We start from the raw sequence: 14,825 nt of genomic DNA, 5'->3' as shown, positions 1-14,825 counted from the left end.
ATTTTCCTAGCGTTTGAGAATACCAAAACCTTAGACTTATCGAAATTAATGGAAAGTTTATTTGAGTTACAATAGTGGGCAAACGCTTTGAGAAGTCTTGTTAAACCAAGCCAAGACTGGGATAGGAGCACCGTGTCATCAGCATATAGTAGCGCCAGTACTTGTATGTCTGCCAGTTTGGGGAAGTGGGCATCCACCTTTCCCAAAACCTGGGCCAGATCATTTATAAATAGGTTAAACAATACAGGCGCCAGCAAGCAACCTTGCCTAACTCCACGAGTGGTAGCAATATAGCCAGTTAGGGCCCCTGAGGGATCGTATCTAACTCGAATGGAGGAATTAACATAGAGACATCTGATTAGAAATAAAAGCCTTTTATCAATGGATGTTTCGCTAAGTTTGGCCCATAACAAATCTCTTGGTATAGAATAGAAGGCCGCTCGCAAGTCCATAAATGCGACATAGAATTTACCTTTAGGGGCAGCTGTATATTTGCATGCCAGATGGTATAGTACCATACAATGATCCAACGTCGAGTGACCGGCCCTAAATCCCACCTGCTCAGGGTCCAAAATGTGGTGCTCCAACATCCAACTCTCCAGCTTATACAAAAGATAGCGGGCATAAAGTTTGCCTGTCACCGATAGCAAACTAATAGGTCGATAGTTGGAGGGAGCAGAGCAGGAGCCATGGGAGGGCAAGAGAAAGATCAAGAGGAGGGGGAGGGTAAGAGAGGGGGGAGGGGAGGGGTAGGACAAGAGAGAGGGGGAGGGGTAGGACAAGAGAGAGGGGGAGGGAGAGGTCAAGAGAGTGGGGGAGGGGAAGGGCAGGGGGGAGGGGAGGGCAAGAGAGAGGGGGAGGCAAAGGGGGAGGGGGAGGGGAGGGCAATAGTGGGGCAGGGGGAGGGGAGGGCAAGAGAGTGGGGTGGGAGGGGGAGGGAAGGCAGGAGAGAGTGGCAGTGTCAGGGTGGTGTGTGCACATGTGCGTTTGGAATGGGACCTTCTTGATTCAACCTGAGCGGGATCTAAAATTAACCAAGCAGACATCAAAAAACTTGTGAGCACATACACATGTGCACACCTTAGAAGGAACACTGCTGGACAGGCTTGTGGGGAAGCTGACGGGTGGTGGGGAGAACTAGAAGTGCAGGTGCTCTGCACCCAGCCCAGCTAGTTCTCAATAAAACTGCAGCATCCGCTTTAATTATTTGGCTGCTGCTCCATCACTGGGCTTTAATGACCACTTTTTAAGAGGTAGGGAGACTTTTTAAGGTCATTCACACAACCAGACTTACCCAGATTTGCACAGCCCTACCCGAGTAGGATTGGTTGTTTGGAGCACTGGGATTGGTCCCAATCCCAGTTCTCTTCAGCCGGGTAGCCTGGGTTTTTTACCTGGGCTAAAAGGGTATGCAGCCTTCTACCTCACCCCTCACAGTTGTGTAGATGCTCAGGCTGCCTGCAGCCCAAGTGTCCATAGAGCCAGGAGTGCTTGGCAGTGGGGAAACTCCCCAATGTGTTCCTTGCATGGGGCATTGTGGGATGCTGAAGGAGGAAGTCCTCTAGATCCTGGCTCTGCTGCTTGCTGTTGTGCTGCTTGTCTGGTGCACGAGCAGGAGAGCATGGGAACACTTCGTGCTCATATGTAGGGAGGCAGGGAGGAGCCTGCCTCCCCAGGCCTGGGTAAGTTGATCATGTGGACAACCTTTTTCTGTCTTATAAAAATTAGTAGATTCTGAATGGGGATTTGGTCACTAAGAATTCATGTATATATGTTGTTGAATGGCCTGGAACAATGTTTGCCATAAGTGTGCCATATGTTGGAAGGCTGTGGGGCTATGATATATACACGATCTAGCATGGGTGCATACTCAGATTGTGCACCCCTAGTGTACCTGGGCTAGACATGATGTTCGAATTGTACGAGGTGTGGCACACCATTTTCCCCACCCCCTTGTTTTACAAAGAATGGCCCACTAAGCTTCTAGGACCTTACAGAATGTTGACAGCGTAGAGAAAATAACATAAGAACATAGGAAACTGCCATATACTGAGTCAGACCATTGGTCTATCTAGCTCAGTGTTGTCTTCACAGACTGGCAGCAGCTTCTCCAAGGTTGCAGGCAGGAATCTCTCTCAGCCCTATCTTGGAGAAGCTCTTGCAGTGCTCATACATCAAGTCTCCCATTCATATGCAACCACTAGGGCAGATAACATAGAATAGCACATCTTATTAGCAGGAGGGGGAGCTCCTATCTGTTGCTGCTACCATCTCTGTGTTGTGGGTCAGGGGGACACACATCCAAGATATTGTTGCTTCCCAATCTCAACTACATTAAAAGTCTGATTTTTCTGTAGTTTTCTATGAACAGTTGTTATTTCTCTCACCAATGAAGGGGAAAGAGGGGTTTAAAGGAACAAGGCAGGTTTTATGAGTCTTACCAGTAGTGTTTTGTTGAGATCAGTTGAGACACAAAATGTTAGAGTATCAGCTGAAAAACAAGAAAGGAAAATGGAGGGCTCAAAACCCATGCAATGTAAATCACTCAGAGAAATCAGCCAACCTCTTTTATCCAAACACACCCTTCTCTCTCTCTCTCTCTCTCTCTCTCTCTCTCTCTCTCTCTCTCTCTCTCGCCTACACACAGGGTATTGCATCCCTGTGTACATCTATCCTTCCTTCCTCTACAGTCCACCCCGACTTTCTTCCTTGCTTCCCTTTTCTCCCACCCTATGCTTCCAAGTTTTCTCTCTTTCCTTCCCATCCCCACCCCCGCACCCACACCTTACACCCATGCAAGCACTCACTTCTTCTGCCCCCATTTGGCTCAGCCAGTGGGCTGCACTGCTGCTCCTGGACCATTCCTGCTGCTCCTGTGATCTTGCCACAGCCCATTCCTGAGCCCCATCTTGGCTGGGCCAAGTCAGACCAACAAGACGTATGGTGCCTGTCAGAGGGGTGAACCCAAGGTTCTCAGCAGAGACTCTAATTTGGGGGGGGGGTAGGATGAAGGGGTGTGTGGAAGAAGGGCAAACCTTTTTACATGCCCCTTTGTTTTCAGGGCTATTGTGAAACTGATGGTAGTGGTGGCCCTCTTGCATCATCCTGCAGTGTTGTTGCCTGAGGCATTTTGGGGGAGTGGTTGGTTGGAATAGCCTGTGGCCGCTGGGAAAACTGTGTGCGGAATGAGTTTTGTTCTGGATGGTAGTACCAAGGCAGTGTGCGCATTCAGAGTGGGACCTTCAGGTAGTACCAAGGCAGTGTGCGCATTCAGAGTGGGATGTGCATTCAGAGTGGGACCTTCCTGATTCAAGCGGGAATCAGGAAGGATTCCCTGGGAATCCTGAGTGGGATCTAAAATTAACTGAGCGGACATCAAAAAACGTGTGAGCACACGCACGTGTGCACGCCTTAGAGGGAACACTGCTGGTAAGCCCATACCCTGAAACTTCCGTCTACCCTTTTGCCGTTCACTCTGTGTATGTGTTGAAATGGAGAGCAGCCGGCTGTGCCGGCGCTATCATCCACCGCTGTACTGTGCCACTTGGTCTTCTCCTTTTCCTTTCCAAGCCAATTGCCACTGCTCCACTGCCTTCTCTCCTTCTAGACCATTGTAAATGCATGGTTAAGAATGGCCCAGAACATAGGAAGCCAAGTCAGTCCTTTGGTCTATCTAGCTCAGTATTATCTACACAGACTGGCAGCGGCTGCTCCAAGGTTGCAGGCAGGACTCTCTCCCAGTCCTATCTGGAGATGATGCCAGGGAAGGAACTTGGAACCTTGTGGATGCATGCATGCGGATGCTCTTCCCAGAGTGGCATCATCCCCTAAGGGGAATATCTTAAAGTGCTCACATGCAGTCTCCCATTCAAATGCAAACCAGGGTGGACTCTACTTAGCAAAGGGGACAATTCATGCTTGCTATTACAAGACCAGTGGCTAGGATGCTGTTGTGAATGCACAAGCACCCAAGGATGGTTGCTGCAGAAAGTTGGTTTTCAGTTTACACAGAAACATAGGAAGCTGGCTGCCTTATCCTGAGTCAGACCACTTCTAGCTCAGTATTTACTGGCAGTAGCTTCTTCAGGATTTCAGGCAGGAGTCTTTCCCAGCCCTACCTGGAGATGCTGCCACGGACTGAACCTGGGACCTTCTGCTCTTCTACTGAACTATGGCCCCAACCCCACTTCATTTCAAACGTTTAAGGGTTCCCAAACTGGTGTACATTGTGAGAATGGTTAGCAGCAAATTCAAGACCATACAGAATGTGAATGAGACGACTTTTATTCAAAAGCAGTTTTCCAAATACTGCTAGAGATAAATACTCTGTGAAACACACGAACTCGCAAACAGTCCCTTCCACAACTGCTTCCTCCTCTCCCTCCCCCTCTAGTGAAGGGGTGCCCACCTGTGCAAGGGGTGCTTGCTAGTTTCCGAGGTGGGCTACCCCCTGAATGCCCCTCCTACCAAGGAGGGGAGAGCAAGACCTCCTCAAGGCTCCCGGAGGGGAGTGGAGAGAGAAGAGGGCTTACTCTGGAAGAATAGAAAGTAGAGTGTTTCAGTGGCAGCGGGATGTGTGCCATCTGGGCTGGAAGAAGAGAAGAAACGAAGAGGGCCACTGCTCTGCTTCCCAGCCCTTCCTCATCCTTCCTCCTCCCATCCTGCAGGCAGCCATAGCCCTGAGGCTCCAAGCCAGACCAGGAGACCGGGCAAGTCTACATATACACATTCATTGCTGGCGGTGGAAGGCAAAGAACTGTGAGCACAAGTCAGTCTGTGGTGGAAGGGATTGAAGCCTGGCTGTTTTTTTGTTCTTTGTTTTCTGGAATTTAGCCACCTGTTATATTTTTCATATGACATCCTGATGTTAATAGTAGGGTTGAGAAAGAAGCAGTTTTGATGTGACTGTGTAGGGAATGAAGGGAATGTATATGGAGGTTAAATGTTTTTGAAATCTTAGTGTAAAATCCGAAGGTTAGAGAGGATAGAATTATGGGATTACATTGTATTTTCTTCAGGGTAGCATTTGGCACTCTGCACTTGTGAATTGATAGCTGCATTCTTGCTGTAAAGGGAATTTCTTTGCTGTGGCTTTTCTGTGGGAGCAATTTGCATCCTGGCTGAGTGAAGCAGAGCAGGAAAAATGCAGAAGTGGAATGATTATGGGAGTATGTTCTGCAGTGCTGAGAACACACTGGCAGGGGCGGTCTCTGGCTGTCACTTTAAAAAAAAAAGACCTGCTTGTTGGAGGAGGGGCAGCTTCCTGAGAATCAGGTGCATGTCTGTAGCGATGATGTCATCTTTCTAAGGAGACTTGCTTGAGAGAGATGGATGCAGAGGAGGAAATGATTTCCTAATCGCAGCTCTCTAGCTGGGAGGAGTAAGACATGGATCGAGCACAAGCAGTTTGTAAGTATTAAATAGAGAGAGAGAGAGAGAGAGAGAGAGAGAGAGAGAGAACGCTAAAGTCATATGAAGGAATGAACTGCAGTGTGAAGGTGACATGAACAGCATGCTTCTTAATTAAGGACTGTGGAAGAATTAGAGCAAGTTGAAAAGGTTTTAAAAATTGATATTAATACCAGTGTCCCATGTGAAGAGAGGATGTTTCAGAGGTTGATTCTCAATGATAGTAAGCATATGCTTCCTTCCTAAAAAAGAACATGTTGTGTGTGGGTTTCTTGAGGAATTTTGCCTGCTTCCTCATACATAAAGAGGTGATGCTGTGTTACTCCTAGTATAATATACTTAAGTGTATAATGAGAAATATTTTTAGTCCCCAGGCACTGCTTGCTGAACCTCAATTTTTTAAAATTTCTCTTTTGCAGATTTAATTAACACAAGCAAGCTAGGCACAAAGAGCTAAAGTTAAGGAAAAATCTTCTGTTTCATCCTTTTGATATTAACTGACAGGCTGCTTTATGGTCTGTGATGTAATTGCTGGACTGTATTGAGATAATGTGGTATAATAATGCAAGAGCTATCAATATGAAACGGTGGATAAAAAGTCTCCAGAAATGCTGTCAGCTAATAATGTATTTTAGATTGACTTGTTAGACATTCTTCTTACCATTCTCTTGCTTCCACTTTAGAAGAACCAGGCCTCACAGTATCTTTAGGCATTTAAATATGAGTTATTTTAGACACTTAATATTTGCTGTTAGGTATAGCAGGCTTTTCCCCCCTAGAGCCATAACATTAAATCTAAATTAATCTAGCACAGAATCTAGAAAGATTGCAAATGATAGTATATGGCCGTAGTAGATTTTTATTCACTCACATTTTGGGAGGAAGAAATGTTTGTTTTTGACTTATGAATGATTGTGTGTTAGTGGGAGTGGAGAAGAGAATGTGTAACAGTTGAAACACTGGTAGAATTCATTTACTAACTACTTCAGAAAAGGTTCTTTGTGCAATTTACTTGAATCTCTTACCCACTACTTGAAGGATGCTACTAACACCTAAGATTCATAAATGTAGCAGCGTTATTAAATGTACCCACTGTTCAGTTATCTTATGAGACTGGAAATATGGTTTGTTGGAGTGCAGTTGCATATGCAATGAACTGCTGTCAATGCACATGCTGGATAGCATCCCTAGGTGAGCAGTTGCTCAACCTGAGCCAGTCTCAGGTTTGTATAGGAGGAGATGCAGCTGGTTGTCTTTCTATGGTGGTAGTTAGCTGCAGGTGAAGTCCAGAATTTAGTCCACCCCTTGTGGATTTGAATTAGAGAAGAACTGTGCAACTTAGTGGCCTAGACTCTGGAGTTCTGCTATGTATTTAAGCTATGAATGGAGTGACGCTGCTGCATGTAAGTGAATGAGCTGTTGCACGTGCATGTGAGTGAGAGCGAGCTGCTGCACGCATGTGTGAGTGTATGGGTGAGCAAGGAGTGCTGCTGCAGGCCAAAGACCCATCAGATTCTGCGTGGGCTTATTTGAATCCAATCTTTATATTCAGCAATGGGGCCCTTGATGACTCGCACATAGTATGATTCTCTTTTCAGAAGTCTCCACTGAAAATAAGTTCCAGGTTCCTAGAGATTTTCTGGGAGCTACCAGATGCTTGAATTAATTCTGTGTCCCACAACAGTGTGTGATTTCTGTGGAATAATCATGGTGATTGAGTTTCCAAACTGAGTTTGGAAATATAAACTATTTATTTTGGGCTCTTCTGGGTCAATTGGGAGGAGATGCCTATAGCAGCAGATTAGTCTTGGACAGAGTTTTCTCTGTCTGTGGCAGGACCTAATTGTTGCCTCTACCTACATCTTTTCCAGTGTGCTGCTCTGCAGGGCCACTTCATTCCCTCATCCAAACATACATTTAGCCTCAGTACATAAAAACCTGGAAACTTAATGGTAGGACTGTTCATTGGAGTGTCGGATCCTGATGAATCTTCAGCGCTCACACTCCCCAGTGTTTTTATTAGAAGTAGCTGCTCCCTGGGCAGCCATCTCCATACAGTTCCTCCAATTTCCGGTGTGAGAAGCCATCTTCTATGGAAACCATACCACTTGGAGAGTGTGTGGACATGTGGGGAAGCATCTGGGAACTGTAGTTCATCCCAGCTCTATGGCGGTAGCAGTGGGAGGAACTACAGTTCCTCGATATCTCTGCAAGTCTTCCCAGCTTCCCTGCATCTGGTTCCCATAGAAGAGGTCCCTTCATGCTGAAGTGTGAAGATCTGTGCTGGGAGTGACTGCCTGTGCGTGGCACAAGGAGAGCATTGTAGATTCACTGGAATTGCGTGCTCCAACACACAACCCTATTAAATGGTGCCAAGGAACTTTGATTTGTAATTTTGGCCGTTTGAGTTGGTGCTCCTCAAGCATGGCTATTCAAGTCTTTATTGCAATATAAAAATGCTTTGGAGCAGATACCAGATATGCTAATAAGTTATCTAGAGCTGTAGTCTCTGCACAGGCATGGTATCTAATAGTTGGTAGAAGTGATTAGCAAATGCTTCTGCCGAACTTCTGCCTGACAAAGTGCCATTTGTATAAAAATGACCTGTGGGGCTGCCAAAAATGTGCTGATATTTGCTAATATAGTATGTACTAACATACATACTGTTGGCAAAGTATTAACATAAAAGATCAGCTTGGACATAGCATGTTGTCTTTAACCAAGCAATACACGTTAAAAGTAGGACATATCAGTTGGAAAGATGATTATTTTTACAAAACATTTGGTACCACTTCTTGGAGAACTCCATACATGCATGTCATTTTTAAGTGTCCTTGGTAAAAGAAGCCAGACTAAGCGATATTATCTATAAAGCCCATAGCAGTTTGGGCCTACAGTATTTAAGAGGATCTCCTTCATCATGAACCCCACCGCCTACTGAGATCATCAGGAGAGGTCTGGTTAGTTGCCACTGGCTCATTTGGTGATGGATCGAACTGGGCCTTCTCTATGATTTGTCCTTGGACTTTGGAATAGGAATGTGCACAAACTGGTCTGCAGGCCATGTTGGAGGCCTGTGAACTGGTTCGCATATTGCCTGGTCCGGCGGTCCAGTGCCCAGGGGTGTGTGTCGCTTTAAGGGCGGGGGGGGGGTTGTACTTACTACTCCTGCCGCTTTCCCCCCTCCGGCACTCCATTTTAAAGTAAAATCTTTGGGGCGGCAGTGGTCCTACCTGCCGCCCCTGCCCCCTTGTTGTCTGCCAAATGCGGAAGTAACGTCCCCGCCCGTGTGCCACGCAGTTTGTGTGACGTCAGCAACGCGTGCATGTGCGGACATTACTTCCGTGTTTGGCAGGCAACAAGGCGGCAGGGAGGACCACTGCCGCCCCGAAGATTTTACTTTAAAATGAAGTGCCGGAGGGGGGAAAGCGGCGGGAGGGGTAAGTACAACCCCCCCGCCCTTAAAGCGACCCCCCCCCCCACCGGCGTCTGACTGCGCCTCCACGGTCCGTGTATATCCATACTTTGGAATACACTCCCTGTCACAATAAGAGCTTCTTCATCTCTGGCTGCCCTTAAGAAAGCCCTCAAGACAAACCTGTTTCTTCAGGTTTTTAGTTTAAAATGTTACATATTGTTTTAATTGTTGGTAGTTTTAGATTTTTTTAAAATAAAAACTGCCTGAATATGTTTTATATCAGGTAGTTTATAAAAGTAATAAATTGATTAGAAGCTGTTGCCCAGGGATCAAGCAATGATGTCTTGAGTGGTCACTATTAGAACCGCAGTATGGGAGCACACAAACCTTTATATGAGAGTATGCAGCATTTGGGATTCTAAAGTTTATTGAAGTTTATACTATTGACCAAGTAGATAAGTATCTTAAGACCATATCAAAAGTTAAATGACCTTCCCTTTATGACTCCTTTGTTTCCTTGTACTTCAGATGAATTCATCAATCTGGTAATGAAAGGGTGAAAGACAAGCAATTATTGGCTTTCTGGAACTCTTACATTGATATGGTTTAAAACTTTGTGTGTGTTTTAACTATGCATGAATCTAACTGGGATCTGCATCTTTCAGCTATCTGCATTGTAGCAAATTGGCTCTTTTCTTAAGATTGGGTTAACTGTACCAACTATCTTCTTTCATATTGGCTGGAAATGGTGAACCCACCAGTTACAAACCCAAAATGCTGCAATGAAGTCAGGACTGATGGAAATGGACAGTTCAGAGCAAAGTAGTTATGGATTCTCTTTAATTGCAAGCAATTGAACAAACTTGCAGTAAAGATTCAGAAAAGCCACAGCACACAATCACGGCAATCCTGATTAACCATCATTTGGATTGGGGGTAATTTCTATCCCTTGCTGCATATATGTGCATAAATAAATCACTGCACTCTCAGTTATGCCTTGTTGTCATACTCTTATCAGTACTTTGATACATAATATATCCACAATATGGCCACTCGCCAGTTATATTTATGTGATTAATAAAAATATGATACAGGGTAGAAAACCACCCCAAAATGAATGGAGACCATGGTGGGGTGATTTCTGTCTCATTCCTATATTAAGTCAATTGAGATAAAAACATCCCAAAAATGAATAGACTTTCTGTGGTGGGGTAGTTTCTATTCCATTCCATTCCTATGTTAAGCAATTTAAGATAGGAGAGTTTCTCTGGAAACTTCAGTTTTTTGTCCCTTGCAAGCTCAACTGAAAGATAGTAGTGGCTGAAAAGTAGTCTGAGCCACTGCATAGTTCTATTAGGGCAGATGAAACCAGCCCCTCCCATAATGGCAGATGTAGTGTTTGGAACAAGCAACTCATTCAGAAGCATCTGACCTTGCAGAAGCAGGGATTTCAGCCACCAGAACAAAGTCAAAAGGATCACAGCAGCAGCAACCACAACATGTCGGCTTCAATAAGCATGACATCAGTGAATCAACCATTCATAGTGTTTCTCTGGTCTTTTCCCACTTCTCCTAGTGGGACACAGCCCCTCAAAAGGGCTGCTGCAGCCTAATGTTCTCACGTCTGTAGAGCTGTGTTTATCTGAACCTGCCCACGGGATTGTGGTGAGAAATATAACTATTTTCCCAGTATACAGCTGGCAGAGGCTCTCCTGAGCAAGGAGTTGACCTATGTTGGCACTGTGAGACACAGCAAGCCAGGCATACCCCCAGAGAGGCAACCTCATGCACAAAGTGAACCATTGTTATCAGTATTTGGCTTAGATGGTCAGAAGATGTAGGTTTTGTAGGTATATAAGAAGTGTATGCCCAAGGTGAGCTGACAAGGAACCAAACAAAAGATTTGATGATTGTGGGAGACTGCTCTGTAGAATATGCTTGACCAATTACCAGACCTGTGATGATTTCCTTTAGGTTTGTCTCAGTGTGCCCTTTCAGCTGACATGCTGAGAACTTAGATGTTGAAGTAGTGTAGCACTTAAAATGTTGGTTTTTCTTAGGTTACAACTCACATTCTCAGTGAGTTGTGCAGTCATACAGGGCACCATGCTTGGGATGTGAGAGTCATCACTAAGTGAAATATTAAATTTGTTTGTGTTCTGTGGTATGTAAAAGTTGGATGGGTACATCCAGTGTTATCAATCAGTGTAACTACTTGGGAGTAGTAGGAAGTCCTACTCATAGTAAAAAAAAAATCCATCAGTAAAGTAAAAAAATGACTTGGGGTGAGGGTTAAAGGGTTGATCAGAATTGCTGAGCTGATTGTAAGAACTTGGAATTTCTGGGCAGTCCTGGTCACACTGCTGTGGTTAACCTGCATTTTACCAGGATAAATAACCAATGAGGTGTGGCCGGATTGCCCAGAAATTCTGGGTTCTCACAATCAGTTCCACAGAGCTCAGCGATTGTAGGTAACTCTTTAACCAGGGTCTCTGTGATTTTGTGAATGCAGCTAAACAAAAAGTGGTTTAACTGGATTAACACAAAACAGGCATGGCTGTTTTTCAGTGAAACTTGTCGCAATATGGGAGGACTTCAGTAACAGTGAGAAGAGATGGCTGGTGTGGGATGATTGCTAATGAATGCAGACAAAGATTTTGATAGCAAAATTTTAATAGAAGAATTTGAAAAGATGAGGCAGTCCCTAAAACACATGGGACAGGTTTCAAACATCACCTAGAACTATGGTTAAAAATTGGTTCTGCACGAAGCCTCTGAGCCTTGGGAATGCACACTCCTTCTCGCCTCGGCCTGCCTAAATTTTACTTCCAACTGTGGTTAGAAAGATTGTTCCTGATATCCAAATGGACTGATCTTGTTCTATTCTTCCCAAATGGCTTGAAATAAACTAGGATCTGAACCCAAAGTTTGAAGTGTCTTTCAGTTCCTTGTTTATTTCAAGCACGTTAGTTAGAATAAGCCAAAAACAGTTGTTTTGGATAGCATGATTGATCTTGTTTTTAGATTGTGAGCCCTTTGGGACAGGGAGCCATTGTATTTTATTTATATCTGTCTATGTAAGCTACTTTGGGAATTTTTACTGAAAAGCGATATATAAATATCTGTTGTATTCGTATTCTTGTTTTGTATTTAACTGCAATTGGAAGTGGAGTTCTTCTGATTCATGAATGGGCAGGGAGGGGGGGTATTTCCCCATGGTTCAGAGATGTTGTGTGGAACTAAGATTTAAACATGGTTTTACATGATGTATGAACTGGTCCATTATGTCTGCTGTTGGGTCCATAGTTACATGTATGGCTTAAGTTCTGGTGCTATTATTATGACTGTTATCAAACTCTTGGCTGTCATTCAACATTTGATGGGTTTGCATGTGAATAAAATTGCTGCAAAGTTTAAATACACCTGTTTAGATTTTGTCACAGATCAGTATCCTGATTTAAGTGTGAAAAAATGTGGCACTGAGCAGTACAAATGCCTACTCAGCAGAAAAAGTTCCTTTGTGATGGCAAGAATAAGAATGCCCTTCAGAAATTCTTGAACTCTGTGTATGTTGGAAGTGAAGGACTTCGCGCTGTCTCATGTCTCAGTGACAGGGGGGGACAGACTAGTGAGTCAGAGGGCTAGAGAGGTCAAGACATTGGTCATCCCTTCTTTACTGCTCTGACACTATCCCTTTGGTATGTAGATTGCTATTCTTAGGGACTTCCTTCCTTCCTGCCTGGCCACTTCCTCTTCCTTCTCTTTCCCTTTCTTCTCCCTTGCAACATGCAAACTCCTCTTTCCCTGCACCATGGGTGCAGAGATGCATCCATCTGCATCCAGCTAGCTAGCTAGATTAGAGATTCTATCTCTCCACTTTACTATCTAGAATGGAGTTAACTAATAAATACTCCATATATTGATTTGAATCGATGAACTGGCTCCAAGTTTATTTTGGCTCTTAGCAGACATGCATGCCTGGGCAGACTCCACTGTATTGTGCCTCTGTGCACTCTGTTGTATTAGAAAGGTATCTCTTACCAGAGAGAATTCCCAACAGTGTGAGCATTTCCAAGTTATAGATGAGAACCCCACACTTTACATAGCACTTGAAATGGACTGCCATTCCCTATATGTTCAGAATGGTTCAGTTGCAGCTAGAAAAATTTATTATTTTAAGTTGTGACCATAAATAAGGTGACACAAGAATATATATTCATGTGCAACATATTGTCAATAAATTGTAGAACATAAATAACCAGGAGTCCAGATATGTATGTTGCAGTCATGAGCATTAGTCACAAGTCATAATTGCCAGTCAATTTATGTTTTATTTATGGGATTGGTCAACAAAGTCATATTGTTAGTTTGCAAATCATCATTGCAACTGTTGCCCACAAGGTATGCACACTTCTTACTGAGTTTCACATATTTACAGGGTGTGGTTCAACAAGTGCCTTCTGTGGTAAGGGAACGAAAAATACATTTGCTGTGGCATGTGAAAATATTTTCACAGATCTTGGGAAAGACTTCACTTTACAAGAATCAGCCTCTTTGTACTTACAAAATGTGTGTATCCTCTATATGCCCAAGATTCATCATCAAATATTAGAGTTGCCCCATACAGGATGTTCTGCAAAGCATCATCGTTTATTGAGGGGGATGTGCCACCGACACATGAAGCTCTATTACAGCACAGCAAAAGAACAAACTGCTTTAACGAGGCACTCCCTGGTTCTCAGGATGAAAGCCCATTCTCCTGATGGCTGTGGCTGGTATTTAGATGACAGGGTGCATGCCATTACTTGGGTAACAGAAAGCACCAGATTTTTTCAAAAAAATCATTTTATTTATTTATTTATTCATTCATTCGATTTCTATACTGCCCTTCCAAAAATGACTCAGGGCAGTTTACACAGAGAAATAATACATAAATAAGATGGATCCCTGTCCCCAAAGGACTCACAGTATAAAAAGAAACATAAGATAGACACCAGCAACAGTCACTGGAAGTACTATGCTGGGGGTGGATAGGGCCAGTTACTCTCCCCCTGCTAAATAAAGAGAATCACTACATTAAAAGGTGCCTCTTTGCCAAGTTAGCAGGGGCTATATAGTGAGGTCAGTGCACAGTAGTTGCAAACATGTGATGTGTTGAGGAAGATACTGTATTCCTGTCATGCTGCTGAGCAACTGCATGCTTGGTGTATATGTCAGAATTGTGAGAATACTGTATTGAGAAAAAGGTATCTTGCCTGTCAACTGCAGAATTAGAAATCTGATAAGTGACTTTGAATGAGATGTTATGATTTTGAAATTGAGAAATAACAGATTTTCCTTTAGTAAAACATGAACTAAAATGTAAATAGTTATGTACTTTGCAACATGTTTCCCTGGATAATTTTTCCTCACCTGAACCAGTGATTTTTGCCTTAGCATTTATTCCCTAATAGTGCTTTTTCTGCTTGTTGCATAGTAGCTGGCTAAATGGGGGGAAATTGGTACGTAATGTGCTGTTGAAAGACCTAATCTTGTGGCTCTAGGAGCTGTGTTTTCCTTGTGCAGAATTCTGAAAAATAAGATGTATTCTACACATTATGCAGCTTTTGCACTGTCCATTCTCCAGCTTTGTAAAATAGCTGGCTTCTCAGTGTTCTAGATCAGAATGATTTTATTATTTTTGACCATAGGTGGTAACAAAGATAAATAAGAGATTTAAAACAGATATGCAGAAGACATTCATTAGCTTCTTAACTTCAAAGAAGTGTTGTTTCAGCTGACACTTTAATTTGTTATCCAGGGGGACACAGTAGCATTTGTTTGTAAACAGTCCATAGAACAGACTTTTTAAAATTGTTATGCTCACTGACAACTGCATGAGCTTAAAATTTAGTCTGAATTTTACCAAGCACTCCAGCTCACCCATCTTGGCTCGGAGGCTTCTGGCATTGGCTCCTATACGGTGAATCTCTCACCTGGTGTATGCTATCTTTCTTTT

General features: G+C 43.7%; 1 protein-coding gene across 15 annotated transcripts in view; it reads left to right on the top strand.

Annotated features, from left to right (window-relative positions):
• Window positions 1–14,825, top strand: part of USP54 (ubiquitin specific peptidase 54) — a 188,222-nt gene that overhangs the window by 26,671 nt on the left and 146,726 nt on the right. For 4 of the 15 annotated variants that reach the window (XM_053306836.1, XM_053306838.1, XM_053306837.1 and 1 more), the window contains exon 1: window positions 5,277–5,409. The exons of 3 other annotated variants lie outside the window; for them this stretch is intronic. The gene's annotated coding sequence lies outside the window, so the exon portion shown is untranslated. Of the gene's footprint in view, window positions 1–5,229; window positions 5,410–5,614; window positions 5,633–14,825 lie in introns of those variants that run through there. 8 more of the 15 variants (XM_053306845.1, XM_053306844.1, XM_053306843.1 and 5 more) reach the window with 8 other exon arrangements.

The sequence above is a fragment of the Hemicordylus capensis genome, chromosome 3 (assembly GCF_027244095.1).
Source record: "Hemicordylus capensis ecotype Gifberg chromosome 3, rHemCap1.1.pri, whole genome shotgun sequence".
Classification (NCBI taxonomy): Eukaryota; Metazoa; Chordata; class Lepidosauria; order Squamata; family Cordylidae; genus Hemicordylus; species Hemicordylus capensis.
Note: the sequence above shows the minus strand (reverse complement) of the source record. Positions and strands in the feature narration are given on the sequence as shown.